Source organism: Lithobates pipiens, unplaced genomic scaffold (assembly GCF_037356315.1).
Source record: "Lithobates pipiens isolate NorthernLeopardFrog02 unplaced genomic scaffold, aLitPip1_a1.2 Scaffold_16, whole genome shotgun sequence".
Lineage (NCBI taxonomy): Eukaryota > Metazoa > Chordata > Amphibia > Anura > Ranidae > Lithobates > Lithobates pipiens.
The window spans coordinates 202,518,303-202,534,179 of NW_027507748.1; the positions used below are offsets into that span (position 1 = coordinate 202,518,303).

At 36.2% G+C, this 15,877-nt stretch overlaps 18 non-coding genes across 18 annotated transcripts; all 18 read left to right on the plus strand.

Moving 5' to 3' along the window:
* The first annotated feature begins 136 nt into the window (after nt 1–136).
* On the plus strand, nt 137–351 carry LOC143984550 (small nucleolar RNA U3). The gene has a single exon (XR_013274932.1). It is a non-coding gene; the product is annotated as a small nucleolar RNA U3 (small nucleolar RNA).
* A 693-nt stretch (nt 352–1,044) lies between these two features.
* On the plus strand, nt 1,045–1,259 carry LOC143984530 (small nucleolar RNA U3). Its single transcript, XR_013274914.1, has one exon. It is a non-coding gene; the product is annotated as a small nucleolar RNA U3 (small nucleolar RNA).
* Nucleotides 1,260–1,946: 687 nt separating this feature from the next.
* On the plus strand, nt 1,947–2,161 carry LOC143984949 (small nucleolar RNA U3). The gene has a single exon (XR_013275278.1). It is a non-coding gene; the product is annotated as a small nucleolar RNA U3 (small nucleolar RNA).
* Nucleotides 2,162–2,856: 695 nt separating this feature from the next.
* Nucleotides 2,857–3,071, plus strand: LOC143984770 (small nucleolar RNA U3). Its single transcript, XR_013275122.1, has one exon. It is a non-coding gene; the product is annotated as a small nucleolar RNA U3 (small nucleolar RNA).
* A 687-nt stretch (nt 3,072–3,758) lies between these two features.
* LOC143984898 (small nucleolar RNA U3) lies at nt 3,759–3,973 on the plus strand. Its single transcript, XR_013275234.1, has one exon. It is a non-coding gene; the product is annotated as a small nucleolar RNA U3 (small nucleolar RNA).
* A 690-nt stretch (nt 3,974–4,663) lies between these two features.
* On the plus strand, nt 4,664–4,878 carry LOC143984580 (small nucleolar RNA U3). The gene has a single exon (XR_013274958.1). It is a non-coding gene; the product is annotated as a small nucleolar RNA U3 (small nucleolar RNA).
* A 689-nt stretch (nt 4,879–5,567) lies between these two features.
* LOC143985151 (small nucleolar RNA U3) lies at nt 5,568–5,782 on the plus strand. Its single transcript, XR_013275450.1, has one exon. It is a non-coding gene; the product is annotated as a small nucleolar RNA U3 (small nucleolar RNA).
* A 690-nt stretch (nt 5,783–6,472) lies between these two features.
* Nucleotides 6,473–6,687, plus strand: LOC143984841 (small nucleolar RNA U3). Its single transcript, XR_013275184.1, has one exon. It is a non-coding gene; the product is annotated as a small nucleolar RNA U3 (small nucleolar RNA).
* A 694-nt stretch (nt 6,688–7,381) lies between these two features.
* Nucleotides 7,382–7,596, plus strand: LOC143984795 (small nucleolar RNA U3). Its single transcript, XR_013275145.1, has one exon. It is a non-coding gene; the product is annotated as a small nucleolar RNA U3 (small nucleolar RNA).
* A 694-nt stretch (nt 7,597–8,290) lies between these two features.
* On the plus strand, nt 8,291–8,505 carry LOC143984513 (small nucleolar RNA U3). The gene has a single exon (XR_013274899.1). It is a non-coding gene; the product is annotated as a small nucleolar RNA U3 (small nucleolar RNA).
* A 689-nt stretch (nt 8,506–9,194) lies between these two features.
* On the plus strand, nt 9,195–9,409 carry LOC143984551 (small nucleolar RNA U3). Its single transcript, XR_013274933.1, has one exon. It is a non-coding gene; the product is annotated as a small nucleolar RNA U3 (small nucleolar RNA).
* A 693-nt stretch (nt 9,410–10,102) lies between these two features.
* LOC143984531 (small nucleolar RNA U3) lies at nt 10,103–10,317 on the plus strand. The gene has a single exon (XR_013274915.1). It is a non-coding gene; the product is annotated as a small nucleolar RNA U3 (small nucleolar RNA).
* A 688-nt stretch (nt 10,318–11,005) lies between these two features.
* Nucleotides 11,006–11,220, plus strand: LOC143984950 (small nucleolar RNA U3). The gene has a single exon (XR_013275279.1). It is a non-coding gene; the product is annotated as a small nucleolar RNA U3 (small nucleolar RNA).
* A 695-nt stretch (nt 11,221–11,915) lies between these two features.
* On the plus strand, nt 11,916–12,130 carry LOC143984583 (small nucleolar RNA U3). The gene has a single exon (XR_013274959.1). It is a non-coding gene; the product is annotated as a small nucleolar RNA U3 (small nucleolar RNA).
* A 690-nt stretch (nt 12,131–12,820) lies between these two features.
* LOC143985142 (small nucleolar RNA U3) lies at nt 12,821–13,035 on the plus strand. Its single transcript, XR_013275442.1, has one exon. It is a non-coding gene; the product is annotated as a small nucleolar RNA U3 (small nucleolar RNA).
* Nucleotides 13,036–13,725: 690 nt separating this feature from the next.
* LOC143984584 (small nucleolar RNA U3) lies at nt 13,726–13,940 on the plus strand. Its single transcript, XR_013274960.1, has one exon. It is a non-coding gene; the product is annotated as a small nucleolar RNA U3 (small nucleolar RNA).
* Nucleotides 13,941–14,628: 688 nt separating this feature from the next.
* On the plus strand, nt 14,629–14,843 carry LOC143984899 (small nucleolar RNA U3). Its single transcript, XR_013275235.1, has one exon. It is a non-coding gene; the product is annotated as a small nucleolar RNA U3 (small nucleolar RNA).
* A 692-nt stretch (nt 14,844–15,535) lies between these two features.
* LOC143984585 (small nucleolar RNA U3) lies at nt 15,536–15,750 on the plus strand. The gene has a single exon (XR_013274961.1). It is a non-coding gene; the product is annotated as a small nucleolar RNA U3 (small nucleolar RNA).
* Nucleotides 15,751–15,877: the final 127 nt, after the last annotated feature.

Consider the following 15,877-nt stretch of genomic DNA (forward strand, 5'->3'; position numbering starts at 1 on the left):
ACATTGGCAAACAGGCATATTAATTTTTACTACTTGATTTCTACAAGTAGTTTACATTGGATTTTGACAAACATGTTCACAATTTGTTGAAGGAATAGTGATTAAAATGTTGCTGAAATCTTTGATTTGTCAAGGTAGGACCATATTTTCAGGGATCATTTCTGTAGAATGCAAAGGGAGAAATGTGCTTGAAAGTGTCCATACTCACCTTCCACGATGATGAATTTTAGGGTTCTTGTCTCATTAGGACTGCTGTTGGCAGTGCTGCTCTCTGCAGATGCTGCCACCATTTGATGACTTGGTCATCTTTCCTGATGGGAAGATGGCTGGCGGGAACTCATTCAGAGTGGTTGTTTGAATGCTAAATGTCTATTTTTGTTTTAAAAACAGCTGAGTTTGCAAGTTTGTGTTTTTGTCTATTTTGAAAACTATGCTTTTTTTTTTTTTTTCTGTATTTGTCACATGGAAAGGAAAAAAATTACATTATACTTCTATGTGGGAAGATTATTTGCAGTGTGACAGGCAGTAGCTGCCAATGTTTTTCCTTTGGCTTCTGCGCTTGGAGGAATTGCAAAACTGAAACAACGCTCACGGAACCCAAGGAAAAATTATGGTGCTTTATATGTTAAAAAGATAAAGAAAATACTGTCATCACTGACAAACCATTCTTTCGGAAGCAAAAGAAACATGCCAGACCATTCTGTTTTTAAAGTGGTGGAAACAAAAATACTCCATCTGTGTTTTAGTTTCTCCTGTTACTGCGCTGAACAAGACTGTGAGGTGCTGTTAAAACTTTGCTCGGCTTACCAAAGGGACATCCAAAAGAATCAAGATAGCCAATATAAGGCATCAAGAAATGTTACAATTTGAGAGAAAAGAATTGCAAAATTATTTTTCTTTAGAATAGGACATTGGCAAACAGGCATATTAATTATTGCTACTTGATTTCTACAAGTAGTTTACATTGGATTTTGACAAACATGTTCACAATTTGTTGAAGGAATAGTGATTAAAATGTTGCTGAAATCTTTGATTTGTCAAGGTAGGACTATATTTTCAGGGATCATTTCTGTAGAATGCAAAGGGAGAAATGTGCTCGAAAGTGTCCATACTCACCTTCCACGATGATGAATTTTAGGGTTCTTGTCTCATGAGGACTGCTGTTGGCAGTGCTGCTCTCTGCAGATGCTGCCACCATTTGATGACTTGGTCATCTTTCCTGATGGGAAGATGGCTGGCGGGAACTCATTCAGAGTGGTTGTTTGAATGCTAAATGTCTATTTTTGTTTTAAAAACAGCAGAGTTTGCAAGTTTGTGTTTTTCTCTATTTTGAAAACTATGCTTTTTTTTTTTGTATTTGTCAGATGGAAAGGAAAAAAATGACATTATACTTCTATGTGGGAAGATTATTTGCAGTGTGACACGCAGTAGCTGCCAATGTTTTTCCTTTGGCTTCTGCGCTTGGAGGAATTGCAAAACTGAAACAACGCTCACGGAACCCAAGGAAAAATTATGGTGCTTTATATGTTAAAAAGATAAAGAAAATACTGTCATCACTGACAAACCATTCTTTCGGAAGCAAAAGAAACATGCCAGACCATTCTGTTTTTAAAGTGGTGGAAACAAAAATACTCCATCTGTGTTTTAGTTTCTCCTGTTACTGCGCTGAACAAGACTGTGAGGTGCTGTTAAAACTTTGCTCGGCTTACCAAAAGGACATCCAAAAGAATCAAGATAGCCAATATAAGGCATCAAGAAATGTTACAATTTGAGAGAAAAGAATTGCAAAATTATTTTTCTTTAGAATAGGACATTGGCAAACAGGCATATTAATTATTACTACTTGATTTCTACAAGTAGTTTACATTGGATTTTGACAAACATGTTCACAATTTGTTGAAGGAATAGTGATTAAAATGTTGCTGAAATCTTTGATTTGTCAAGGTAGGACTATATTTTCAAGGATCATTTCTGTAGAATGCAAAGGGAGAAATGTGCTCGAAAGTGTCCATACTCACCTTCCACGATGATGAATTTTAGGGTTCTTGTCTCATTAGGACTGCTGTTGGCAGTGCTGCTCTCTGCAGATGCTGCCACCATTTGATGACTTGGTCATCTTTCCTGATGGGAAGATGGCTGGCGGGAACTCATTCAGAGTGGTTGTTTGAATGCTAAATGTCTATTTTTGTTTTAAAAACAGCAGAGTTTGAAAGTTTGTGTTTTTGTCTATTTTGAAAACTATGCTTTTTTTTTTTTTTTTTTTGTATTTGTCAGATGGAAAGGAAAAAAATGACATTATACTTCTATGTGGGAAGATTATTTGCAGTGTGACACGCAGTAGCTGCCAATGTTTTTCCTTTGGCTTCTGCGCTTGGAGGAATTGCAAAACTGAAACAACGCTCACGGAACCCAAGGAAAAATTATGGTGCTTTATATGTTAAAAAGATAAAGAAAATACTGTCATCACTGACAAACCATTCTTTCGGAAGCAAAAGAAACATGCCAGACCATTCTGTTTTTAAAGTGGTGGAAACAAAAATACTCCATCTGTGTTTTAGTTTCTCCTGTTACTGCGCTGAACAAGACTGTGAGGTGCTGTTAAAACTTTGCTCGGCTTACCAAAAGGACATCCAAAAGAATCAAGATAGCCAATATAAGGCATCAAGAAATGTTACAATTTGAGAGAAAAGAATTGCAAAATTATTTTTCTTTAGAATAGGACATTGGCAAACAGGCATATTAATTATTACTACTTGATTTCTACAAGTAGTTTACATTGGATTTTGACAAACATGTTCACAATTTGTTGAAGGAATAGTGATTAAAATGTTGCTGAAATCTTTGATTTGTCAAGGTAGGACTATATTTTCAGGGATCATTTCTGTAGAATGCAAAGGGAGAAATGTGCTCGAAAGTGTCCATGCTCACCTTCCACGATGATGAATTTTAGGGTTCTTGTCTCATTAGGACTGCTGTTGGCAGTGCTGCTCTCTGCAGATGCTGCCACCATTTGATGACTTGGTCATCTTTCCTGATGGGAAGATGGCTGGCGGGAACTCATTCAGAGTGGTTGTTTGAATGCTAAATGTCTATTTTTGTTTTAAAAACAGCTGAGTTTGCAAGTTTGTGTTTTTGTCTATTTTGAAAACTATGCTTTTTTTTTTTGTATTTGTCAGATGGAAAGGAAAAAAATGACATTATACTTCTATGTGGGAAGATTATTTGCAGTGTGACACGCAGTAGCTGCCAATGTTTTTCCTTTGGCTTCTGCGCTTGGAGGAATTGCAAAACTGAAACAACGCTCACGGAACCCAAGGAAAAATTATGGTGCTTTATATGTTAAAAAGATAAAGAAAATACTGTCATCACTGACAAACCATTCTTTCGGAAGCAAAAGAAACATGCCAGACCATTCTGTTTTTAAAGTGGTGGAAACAAAAATACTCCATCTGTGTTTTAGTTTCTCCTGTTACTGCGCTGAACAAGACTGTGAGGTGCTGTTAAAACTTTGCTCGGCTTACCAAAAGGACATCCAAAAGAATCAAGATAGCCAATATAAGGCATCAAGAAATGTTACAATTTGAGAGAAAAGAATTGCAAAATTATTTTTCTTTAGAATAGGACATTGGCAAACAGGCATATTAATTATTACTACTTGATTTCTACAAGTAGTTTACATTGGATTTTGACAAACATGTTCACAATTTGTTGAAGGAATAGTGATTAAAATGTTGCTGAAATCGTTGATTTGTCAAGGTAGGACTATATTTTCAGGGATCATTTCTGTAGAATGCAAAGGGAGAAATGTGCTCGAAAGTGTCCATACTCACCTTCCACGATGATGAATTTTAGGGTTCTTGTCTCATTAGGACTGCTGTTGGCAGTGCTGCTCTCTGCAGATGCTGCCACCATTTGATGACTTGGTCATCTTTCCTGATGGGAAGATGGCTGGTGGGAACTCATTCAGAGTGGTTGTTTGAATGCTAAATGTCTATTTTTGTTTTAAAAACAGCTGAGTTTGCAAGTTTGTGTTTTTGTCTATTTTGAAAACTATGCTTTTTTTTTTTTTTGTATTTGTCAGATGGAAAGGAAAAAAATGACATTATACTTCTATGTGGGAAGATTATTTGCAGTGTGACACGCAGTAGCTGCCAATGTTTTTCCTTTGGCTTCTGCGCTTGGAGGAATTGCAAAACTGAAACAACGCTCACGGAACCCAAGGAAAAATTATGGTGCTTTATATGTTAAAAAGATAAAGAAAATACTGTCATCACTGACAAACCATTCTTTCGGAAGCAAAAGAAACATGCCAGACCATTCTGTTTTTAAAGTGGTGGAAACAAAAATACTCCATCTGTGTTTTAGTTTCTCCTGTTACTGCGCTGAACAAGACTGTGAGGTGCTGTTAAAACTTTGCTCGGCTTACCAAAAGGACATCCAAAAGAATCAAGATAGCCAATATAAGGCATCAAGAAATGTTACAATTTGAGAGAAAAGAATTGCAAAATTATTTTTCTTTAGAATAGGACATTGGCAAACAGGCATATTAATTATTACTACTTGATTTCTACAAGTAGTTTACATTGGATTTTGACAAACATGTTCACAATTTGTTGAAGGAATAGTGATTAAAATGTTGCTGAAATCTTTGATTTGTCAAGGTAGGACTATATTTTCAGGGATCATTTCTGTAGAATGCAAAGGGAGAAATGTGCTCGAAAGTGTCCATACTCACCTTCCACGATGATGAATTTTAGGGTTCTTGTCTCATTAGGACTGCTGTTGGCAGTGCTGCTCTCTGCAGATGCTGCCACCATTTGATGACTTGGTCATCTTTCCTGATGGGAAGATGGCTGGCGGGAACTCATTCAGAGTGGTTGTTTGAATGCTAAATGTCTATTTTTTTTTAAAAAACAGCTGAGTTTGCAAGTTTGTGGTTTTGTCTATTTTGAAAACTATGCTTTTTTTTTTTTTGTATTTGTCAGATGGAAAGGAAAAAAATGACATTATACTTCTATGTGGGAAGATTATTTGCAGTGTGACACGCAGTAGCTGCCAATGTTTTTCCTTTGGCTTCTGCGCTTGGAGGAATTGCAAAACTGAAACAACGCTCACGGAACCCAAGGAAAAATTATGGTGCTTTATATGTTAAAAAGATAAAGAAAATACTGTCATCACTGACAAACCATTCTTTCGGAAGCAAAAGAAACATGCCAGACCATTCTGTTTTTAAAGTGGTGGAAACAAAAATACTCCATCTGTGTTTTAGTTTCTCCTGTTACTGCGCTGAACAAGACTGTGAGGTGCTGTTAAAACTTTGCTCGGCTTACCAAAAGGACATCCAAAAGAATCAAGATAGCCAATATAAGGCATCAAGAAATGTTACAATTTGAGAGAAAAGAATTGCAAAATTATTTTTCTTTAGAATAGGACATTGGCAAACAGGCATATTAATTATTACTACTTGATTTCTACAAGTAGTTTACATTGGATTTTGACAAACATGTTCACAATTTGTTGAAGGAATAGTGATTAAAATGTTGCTGAAATCTTTGATTTGTCAAGGTAGGACTATATTTTCAGGGATCATTTCTGTAGAATGCAAAGGGAGAAATGTGCTCGAAAGTGTCCATACTCACCTTCCACGATGATGAATTTTAGGGTTCTTGTCTCATTAGCACTGCTGTTGGCAGTGCTGCTCTCTGCAGATGCTGCCACCATTTGATGACTTGGTCATCTTTCCTGATGGGAAGATGGCTGGCGGTAACTCATTCAGAGTGGTTGTTTGAATGCTAAATGTCTATTTTTTTTTAAAAAACAGCTGAGTTTGCAAGTTTGTGGTTTTGTCTATTTTGAAAACTATGCTTTTTTTTTTTTTTGTATTTGTCAGATGGAAAGGAAAAAAATGACATTATACTTCTATGTGGGAAGATTATTTGCAGTGTGACACGCAGTAGCTGCCAATGTTTTTCCTTTGGCTTCTGCGCTTGGAGGAATTGCAAAACTGAAACAACGCTCACGGAACCCAAGGAAAAATTATGGTGCTTTATATGTTAAAAAGATAAAGAAAATACTGTCATCACTGACAAACCATTCTTTCAGAAGCAAAAGAAAGATGCCAGACCATTCTGTTTTTAAAGTGGTGGAAACAAAAATACTCCATCTGTGTTTTAGTTTCTCCTGTTACTGCGCTGAACAAGACTGTGAGGTGCTGTTAAAACTTTGCTCGGCTTACCAAAAGGACATCCAAAAGAATCAAGATAGCCAATATAAGGCATCAAGAAATGTTACAATTTGAGAGAAAAGAATTGCAAAATAATTTTTCTTTAGAATAGGACATTGGCAAACAGGCATATTAATTATTACTACTTGATTTCTACAAGTAGTTTACATTGGATTTTGACAAACATGTTCACAATTTGTTGAAGGATTAGTGATTAAAATGTTGCTGAAATCTTTGATTTGTCAAGGTAGGACTATATTTACAGGGATCATTTCTGTAGAATGCAAAGGGAGAAATGTGCTCGAAAGTGTCCATACTCACCTTCCACGATGATGAATTTTAGGGTTCTTGTCTCATTAGGACTGCTGTTGGCAGTGCTGCTCTCTGCAGATGCTGCCACCATTTGATGACTTGGTCATCTTTCCTGATGGGAAGATGGCTGGCGGGAACTCATTCAGAGTGGTTGTTTGAATGCTAAATGTCTATTTTTGTTTTAAAAACAGCTGAGTTTGCAAGTTTGTGTTTTTGTCTATTTTGAAAACTATGCTTTTTTTTTTTTTTTTTTGTATTTGTCAGATGGAAAGGAAAAAAATGACATTATACTTCTATGTGGGAAGATTATTTGCAGTGTGACAGGCAGTAGCTGCGAATGTTTTTCCTTTGGCTTCTGCGCTTGGAGGAATTGCAAAACTGAAACAACGCTCACGGAACCCAAGGAAAAATTATGGTGCTTTATATGTTAAAAAGATAAAGAAAATACTGTCATCACTGACAAACCATTCTTTCGGAAGCAAAAGAAACATGCCAGACCATTCTGTTTTTAAAGTGGTGGAAACAAAAATACTCCATCTGTGTTTTAGTTTCTCCTGTTACTGCGCTGAACAAGACTGTGAGGTGCTGTTAAAACTTTGCTCGGCTTACCAAAAGGACATCCAAAAGAATCAAGATAGCCAATATAAGGCATCAAGAAATGTTACAATTTGAGAGAAAAGAATTGCAAAATTATTTTTCTTTAGAATAGGACATTGGCAAACAGGCATATTAATTATTACTACTTGATTTCTACAAGTAGTTTACATTGGATTTGGACAAACATGTTCACAATTTGTTGAAGGAATAGTGATTAAAATGTTGCTGAAATCTTTGATTTGTCAAGGTAGGACTATATTTTCAGGGATCATTTCTGTAGAATGCAAAGAGAGAGATGTGCTCGAAAGTGTCCATACTCACCTTCCACGATGATGAATTTTAGGGTTCTTGTCTCATTAGGACTGCTGTTGGCAGTGCTGCTCTCTGCAGATGCTGCCACCATTTGATGACTTGGTCATCTTTCCTGATGGGAAGATGGCTGGCGGGAACTCATTCAGAGTGGTTGTTTGAATGCTAAATGTCTATTTTTGTTTTAAAAACAGCTGAGTTGGCAAGTTTGTGTTTTTGTCTATTTTGAAAACTATGCTTTTTTTTTTTTTTTTTTGTATTTGTCAGATGGAAAGGAAAAAAATGACATTATACTTCTATGTGGGAAGATTATTTGCAGTGTGACAGGCAGTAGCTGCGAATGTTTTTCCTTTGGCTTCTGCGCTTGGAGGAATTGCAAAACTGAAACAACGCTCACGGAACCCAAGGAAAAATTATGGTGCTTTATATGTTAAAAAGATAAAGAAAATACTGTCATCACTGACAAACCATTCTTTCGGAAGCAAAAGAAACATGCCAGACCATTCTGTTTTTAAAGTGGTGGAAACAAAAATACTCCATCTGTGCTTTAGTTTCTCCTGTTACTGCGCTGAACAAGACTGTGAGGTGCTGTTAAAACGTTGCTCGGCTTACCAAAAGGACATCCAAAAGAATCAAGATAGCCAATATAAGGCATCAAGAAATGTTACAATTTGAGAGAAAAGAATTGCAAAATTATTTTTCTTTAGAATAGGACATTGGCAAACAGGCATATTAATTATTACTACTTGATTTCTACAAGTAGTTTACATTGGATTTTGACAAACATGTTCACAATTTGTTGAAGGAATAGTGATTAAAATGTTGCTGAAATCTTTGATTTGTCAAGGTAGGACTATATTTTCAGGGATCATTTCTGTAGAATGCAAAGGGAGAAATGTGTTCGAAAGTGTCCATACTCACCTTCCACGATGATGAATTTTAGGGTTCTTGTCACATTAGGACTGCTGTTGGCAGTGCTGCTCTCTGCAGATGCTGCCACCATTTGATGACTTGGTCATCTTTCCTGATGGGAAGATGGCTGGCGGGAACTCATTCAGAGTGGTTGTTTGAATGCTAAATGTCTATTTTTGTTTTAAAAACAGCTGAGTTTGCAAGTTTGTGTTTTTGTCTATTTTGAAAACTATGCTTTTTTTTTTTTTGTATTTGTCAGATGAAAAGTTAAAAAATGACATTATACTTCTATGTGGGAAGATTATTTGCAGTGTGACACGCAGTAGCTGCCAATGTTTTTCCTTTGGCTTCTGCGCTTGGAGGAATTGCAAAACTGAAACAACGCTCACGGAACCCAAGGAAAAATTATGGTGCTTTATATGTTAAAAAGATAAAGAAAATACTGTCATCACTGACAAACCATTCTTTCGGAAGCAAAAGAAACATGCCAGACCATTCTGTTTTTAAAGTGGTGGAAACAAAAATACTCCATCTGTGTTTTAGTTTCTCCTGTTACTGCGCTGAACAAGACTGTGAGGTGCTGTTAAAACTTTGCTCGGCTTACCAAAAGGACATCCAAAAGAATCAAGATAGCCAATATAAGGCATCAAGAAATGTTACAATTTGAGAGAAAAGAATTGCAAAATTATTTTTCTTTAGAATAGGACATTGGCAAACAGGCATATTAATTTTTACTACTTGATTTCTACAAGTAGTTTACATTGGATTTTGACAAACATGTTCACAATTTGTTGAAGGAATAGTGATTAAAATGTTGCTGAAATCTTTGATTTGTCAAGGTAGGACCATATTTTCAGGGATCATTTCTGTAGAATGCAAAGGGAGAAATGTGCTTGAAAGTGTCCATACTCACCTTCCACGATGATGAATTTTAGGGTTCTTGTCTCATTAGGACTGCTGTTGGCAGTGCTGCTCTCTGCAGATGCTGCCACCATTTGATGACTTGGTCATCTTTCCTGATGGGAAGATGGCTGGCGGGAACTCATTCAGAGTGGTTGTTTGAATGCTAAATGTCTATTTTTGTTTTAAAAACAGCTGAGTTTGCAAGTTTGTGTTTTTGTCTATTTTGAAAACTATGCTTTTTTTTTTTTTTTCTGTATTTGTCACATGGAAAGGAAAAAAATGACATTATACTTCTATGTGGGAAGATTATTTGCAGTGTGACAGGCAGTAGCTGCCAATGTTTTTCCTTTGGCTTCTGCGCTTGGAGGAATTGCAAAACTGAAACAACGCTCACGGAACCCAAGGAAAAATTATGGTGCTTTATATGTTAAAAAGATAAAGAAAATACTGTCATCACTGACAAACCATTCTTTCGGAAGCAAAAGAAACATGCCAGACCATTCTGTTTTTAAAGTGGTGGAAACAAAAATACTCCATCTGTGTTTTAGTTTCTCCTGTTACTGCGCTGAACAAGACTGTGAGGTGCTGTTAAAACTTTGCTCGGCTTACCAAAGGGACATCCAAAAGAATCAAGATAGCCAATATAAGGCATCAAGAAATGTTACAATTTGAGAGAAAAGAATTGCAAAATTATTTTTCTTTAGAATAGGACATTGGCAAACAGGCATATTAATTATTGCTACTTGATTTCTACAAGTAGTTTACATTGGATTTTGACAAACATGTTCACAATTTGTTGAAGGAATAGTGATTAAAATGTTGCTGAAATCTTTGATTTGTCAAGGTAGGACTATATTTTCAGGGATCATTTCTGTAGAATGCAAAGGGAGAAATGTGCTCGAAAGTGTCCATACTCACCTTCCACGATGATGAATTTTAGGGTTCTTGTCTCATGAGGACTGCTGTTGGCAGTGCTGCTCTCTGCAGATGCTGCCACCATTTGATGACTTGGTCATCTTTCCTGATGGGAAGATGGCTGGCGGGAACTCATTCAGAGTGGTTGTTTGAATGCTAAATGTCTATTTTTGTTTTAAAAACAGCAGAGTTTGCAAGTTTGTGTTTTTCTCTATTTTGAAAACTATGCTTTTTTTTTTTTGTATTTGTCAGATGGAAAGGAAAAAAATGACATTATACTTCTATGTGGGAAGATTATTTGCAGTGTGACACGCAGTAGCTGCCAATGTTTTTCCTTTGGCTTCTGCGCTTGGAGGAATTGCAAAACTGAAACAACGCTCACGGAACCCAAGGAAAAATTATGGTGCTTTATATGTTAAAAAGATAAAGAAAATACTGTCATCACTGACAAACCATTCTTTCGGAAGCAAAAGAAACATGCCAGACCATTCTGTTTTTAAAGTGGTGGAAACAAAAATACTCCATCTGTGTTTTAGTTTCTCCTGTTACTGCGCTGAACAAGACTGTGAGGTGCTGTTAAAACTTTGCTCGGCTTACCAAAAGGACATCCAAAAGAATCAAGATAGCCAATATAAGGCATCAAGAAATGTTACAATTTGAGAGAAAAGAATTGCAAAATTATTTTTCTTTAGAATAGGACATTGGCAAACAGGCATATTAATTATTACTACTTGATTTCTACAAGTAGTTTACATTGGATTTTGACAAACATGTTCACAATTTGTTGAAGGAATAGTGATTAAAATGTTGCTGAAATCTTTGATTTGTCAAGGTAGGACTATATTTTCAAGGATCATTTCTGTAGAATGCAAAGGGAGAAATGTGCTCGAAAGTGTCCATACTCACCTTCCACGATGATGAATTTTAGGGTTCTTGTCTCATTAGGACTGCTGTTGGCAGTGCTGCTCTCTGCAGATGCTGCCACCATTTGATGACTTGGTCATCTTTCCTGATGGGAAGATGGCTGGCGGGAACTCATTCAGAGTGGTTGTTTGAATGCTAAATGTCTATTTTTGTTTTAAAAACAGCAGAGTTTGAAAGTTTGTGTTTTTGTCTATTTTGAAAACTATGCTTTTTTTTTTTTTTTTTTTGTATTTGTCAGATGGAAAGGAAAAAAATGACATTATACTTCTATGTGGGAAGATTATTTGCAGTGTGACACGCAGTAGCTGCCAATGTTTTTCCTTTGGCTTCTGCGCTTGGAGGAATTGCAAAACTGAAACAACGCTCACGGAACCCAAGGAAAAATTATGGTGCTTTATATGTTAAAAAGATAAAGAAAATACTGTCATCACTGACAAACCATTCTTTCGGAAGCAAAAGAAACATGCCAGACCATTCTGTTTTTAAAGTGGTGGAAACAAAAATACTCCATCTGTGTTTTAGTTTCTCCTGTTACTGCGCTGAACAAGACTGTGAGGTGCTGTTAAAACTTTGCTCGGCTTACCAAAAGGACATCCAAAAGAATCAAGATAGCCAATATAAGGCATCAAGAAATGTTACAATTTGAGAGAAAAGAATTGCAAAATTATTTTTCTTTAGAATAGGACATTGGCAAACAGGCATATTAATTATTACTACTTGATTTCTACAAGTAGTTTACATTGGATTTTGACAAACATGTTCACAATTTGTTGAAGGAATAGTGATTAAAATGTTGCTGAAATCTTTGATTTGTCAAGGTAGGACTATATTTTCAGGGATCATTTCTGTAGAATGCAAAGGGAGAAATGTGCTCGAAAGTGTCCATACTCACCTTCCACGATGATGAATTTTAGGGTTCTTGTCTCATTAGGACTGCTGTTGGCAGTGCTGCTCTCTGCAGATGCTGCCACCATTTGATGACTTGGTCATCTTTCCTGATGGGAAGATGGCTGGCGGGAACTCATTCAGAGTGGTTGTTTGAATGCTAAATGTCTATTTTTTTTTAAAAAACAGCTGAGTTTGCAAGTTTGTGGTTTTGTCTATTTTGAAAACTATGCTTTTTTTTTTTTTTGTATTTGTCAGATGGAAAGGAAAAAAATGACATTATACTTCTATGTGGGAAGATTATTTGCAGTGTGACACGCAGTAGCTGCCAATGTTTTTCCTTTGGCTTCTGCGCTTGGAGGAATTGCAAAACTGAAACAACGCTCACGGAACCCAAGGAAAAATTATGGTGCTTTATATGTTAAAAAGATAAAGAAAATACTGTCATCACTGACAAACCATTCTTTCGGAAGCAAAAGAAACATGCCAGACCATTCTGTTTTTAAAGTGGTGGAAACAAAAATACTCCATCTGTGTTTTAGTTTCTCCTGTTACTGCGCTGAACAAGACTGTGAGGTGCTGTTAAAACTTTGCTCGGCTTACCAAAAGGACATCCAAAAGAATCAAGATAGCCAATATAAGGCATCAAGAAATGTTACAATTTGAGAGAAAAGAATTGCAAAATTATTTTTCTTTAGAATAGGACATTGGCAAACAGGCATATTAATTATTACTACTTGATTTCTACAAGTAGTTTACATTGGATTTTGACAAACATGTTCACAATTTGTTGAAGGAATAGTGATTAAAATGTTGCTGAAATCTTTGATTTGTCAAGGTAGGACTATATTTTCAGGGATCATTTCTGTAGAATGCAAAGGGAGAAATGTGCTCGAAAGTGTCCATACTCACCTTCCACGATGATGAATTTTAGGGTTCTTGTCTCATTAGCACTGCTGTTGGCAGTGCTGCTCTCTGCAGATGCTGCTACCATTTGATGACTTGGTCATCTTTCCTGATGGGAAGATGGCTGGCGGTAACTCATTCAGAGTGGTTGTTTGAATGCTAAATGTCTATTTTTTTTTAAAAAACAGCTGAGTTTGCAAGTTTGTGGTTTTGTCTATTTTGAAAACTATGCTTTTTTTTTTTTTTGTATTTGTCAGATGGAAAGGAAAAAAATGACATTATACTTCTATGTGGGAAGATTATTTGCAGTGTGACACGCAGTAGCTGCCAATGTTTTTCCTTTGGCTTCTGCGCTTGGAGGAATTGCAAAACTGAAACAACGCTCACGGAACCCAAGGAAAAATTATGGTGCTTTATATGTTAAAAAGATAAAGAAAATACTGTCATCACTGACAAACCATTCTTTCAGAAGCAAAAGAAACATGCCAGACCATTCTGTTTTTAAAGTGGTGGAAACAAAAATACTCCATCTGTGTTTTAGTTTCTCCTGTTACTGCGCTGAACAAGACTGTGAGGTGCTGTTAAAACTTTGCTCGGCTTACCAAAAGGACATCCAAAAGAATCAAGATAGCCAATATAAGGCATCAAGAAATGTTACAATTTGAGAGAAAAGAATTGCAAAATTATTTTTCTTTAGAATAGGACATTGGCAAACAGGCATATTAATTATTACTACTTGATTTCTACAAGTAGTTTACATTGGATTTTGACAAACATGTTCACAATTTGTTGAAGGAATAGTGATTAAAATGTTGCTGAAATCTTTGATTTGTCAAGGTAGGACTATATTTTCAGGGATCATTTCTGTAGAATGCAAAGGGAGAAATGTGCTCGAAAGTGTCCATACTCACCTTCCACGATGATGAATTTTAGGGTTCTTGTCTCATTAGGACTGCTGTTGGCAGTGCTGCTCTCTGCAGATGCTGCCACCATTTGATGACTTGGTCATCTTTCCTGATGGGAAGATGGCTGGCGGGAACTCATTCAGAGTGGTTGTTTGAATGCTAAATGTCTATTTTTGTTTTAAAAACAGCTGAGTTTGCAAGTTTGTGTTTTTGTCTATTTTGAAAACTATGCTTTTTTTTTTTTGTATTTGTCAGATGGAAAGGAAAAAAATGACATTATACTTCTATGTGGGAAGATTATTTGCAGTGTGACACGCAGTAGCTGCCAATGTTTTTCCTTTGGCTTCTGCGCTTGGAGGAATTGCAAAACTGAAACAACGCTCACGGAACCCAAGGAAAAATTATGGTGCTTTATATGTTAAAAAGATAAAGAAAATACTGTCATCACTGACAAACCATTCTTTCGGAAGCAAAAGAAACATGCCAGACCATTCTGTTTTTAAAGTGGTGGAAACAAAAATACTCCATCTGTGTTTTAGTTTCTCCTGTTACTGCGCTGAACAAGACTGTGAGGTGCTGTTAAAACTTTGCTCGGCTTACCAAAAGGACATCCAAAAGAATCAAGATAGCCAATATAAGGCATCAAGAAATGTTACAATTTGAGAGAAAAGAATTGCAAAATTATTTTTCTTTAGAATAGGACATTGGCAAACAGGCATATTAATTATTACTACTTGATTTCTACAAGTAGTTTACATTGGATTTTGACAAACATGTTCACAATTTGTTGAAGGAATAGTGATTAAAATGTTGCTGAAATCGTTGATTTGTCAAGGTAGGACTATATTTTCAGGGATCATTTCTGTAGAATGCAAAGGGAGAAATGTGCTCGAAAGTGTCCATACTCACCTTCCACGATGATGAATTTTAGGGTTCTTGTCTCATTAGGACTGCTGTTGGCAGTGCTGCTCTCTGCAGATGCTGCCACCATTTGATGACTTGGTCATCTTTCCTGATGGGAAGATGGCTGGTGGGAACTCATTCAGAGTGGTTGTTTGAATGCTAAATGTCTATTTTTGTTTTAAAAACAGCTGAGTTTGCAAGTTTGTGTTTTTGTCTATTTTGAAAACTATGCTTTTTTTTTTTTTTTTGTATTTGTCAGATGGAAAGGAAAAAAATGACATTATACTTCTATGTGGGAAGATTATTTGCAGTGTGACACGCAGTAGCTGCCAATGTTTTTCCTTTGGCTTCTGCGCTTGGAGGAATTGCAAAACTGAAACAACGCTCACGGAACCCAAGGAAAAATTATGGTGCTTTATATGTTAAAAAGATAAAGAAAATACTGTCATCACTGACAAACCATTCTTTCAGAAGCAAAAGAAACATGCCAGACCATTCTGTTTTTAAAGTGGTGGAAACAAAAATACTCCATCTGTGTTTTAGTTTCTCCTGTTACTGCGCTGAACAAGACTGTGAGGTGCTGTTAAAACTTTGCTCGGCTTACCAAAAGGACATCCAAAAGAATCAAGATAGCCAATATAAGGCATCAAGAAATGTTACAATTTGAGAGAAAAGAATTGCAAAATTATTTTTCTTTAGAATAGGACATTGGCAAACAGGCATATTAATTATTACTACTTGATTTCTACAAGTAGTTTACATTGGATTTTGACAAACATGTTCACAATTTGTTGAAGGAATAGTGATTAAAATGTTGCTGAAATCTTTGATTTGTCAAGGTAGGACTATATTTTCAGGGATCATTTCTGTAGAATGCAAAGGGAGAAATGTGCTCGAAAGTGTCCATACTCACCTTCCACGATGATGAATTTTAGGGTTCTTGTCTCATTAGGACTGCTGTTGGCAGTGCTGCTCTCTGCAGATGCTGCCACCATTTGATGACTTGGTCATCTTTCCTGATGGGAAGATGGCTGGCGGGAACTCATTCAGAGTGGTTGTTTGAATGCTAAATGTCTATTTTTGTTTTAAAAACAGCTGAGTTTGCAAGTTTGTGTTTTTGTCTATTTTGAAAACTATGCTTTTTTTTTTTGTATTTGTCAGATGGAAAGGAAAAAAATGACAT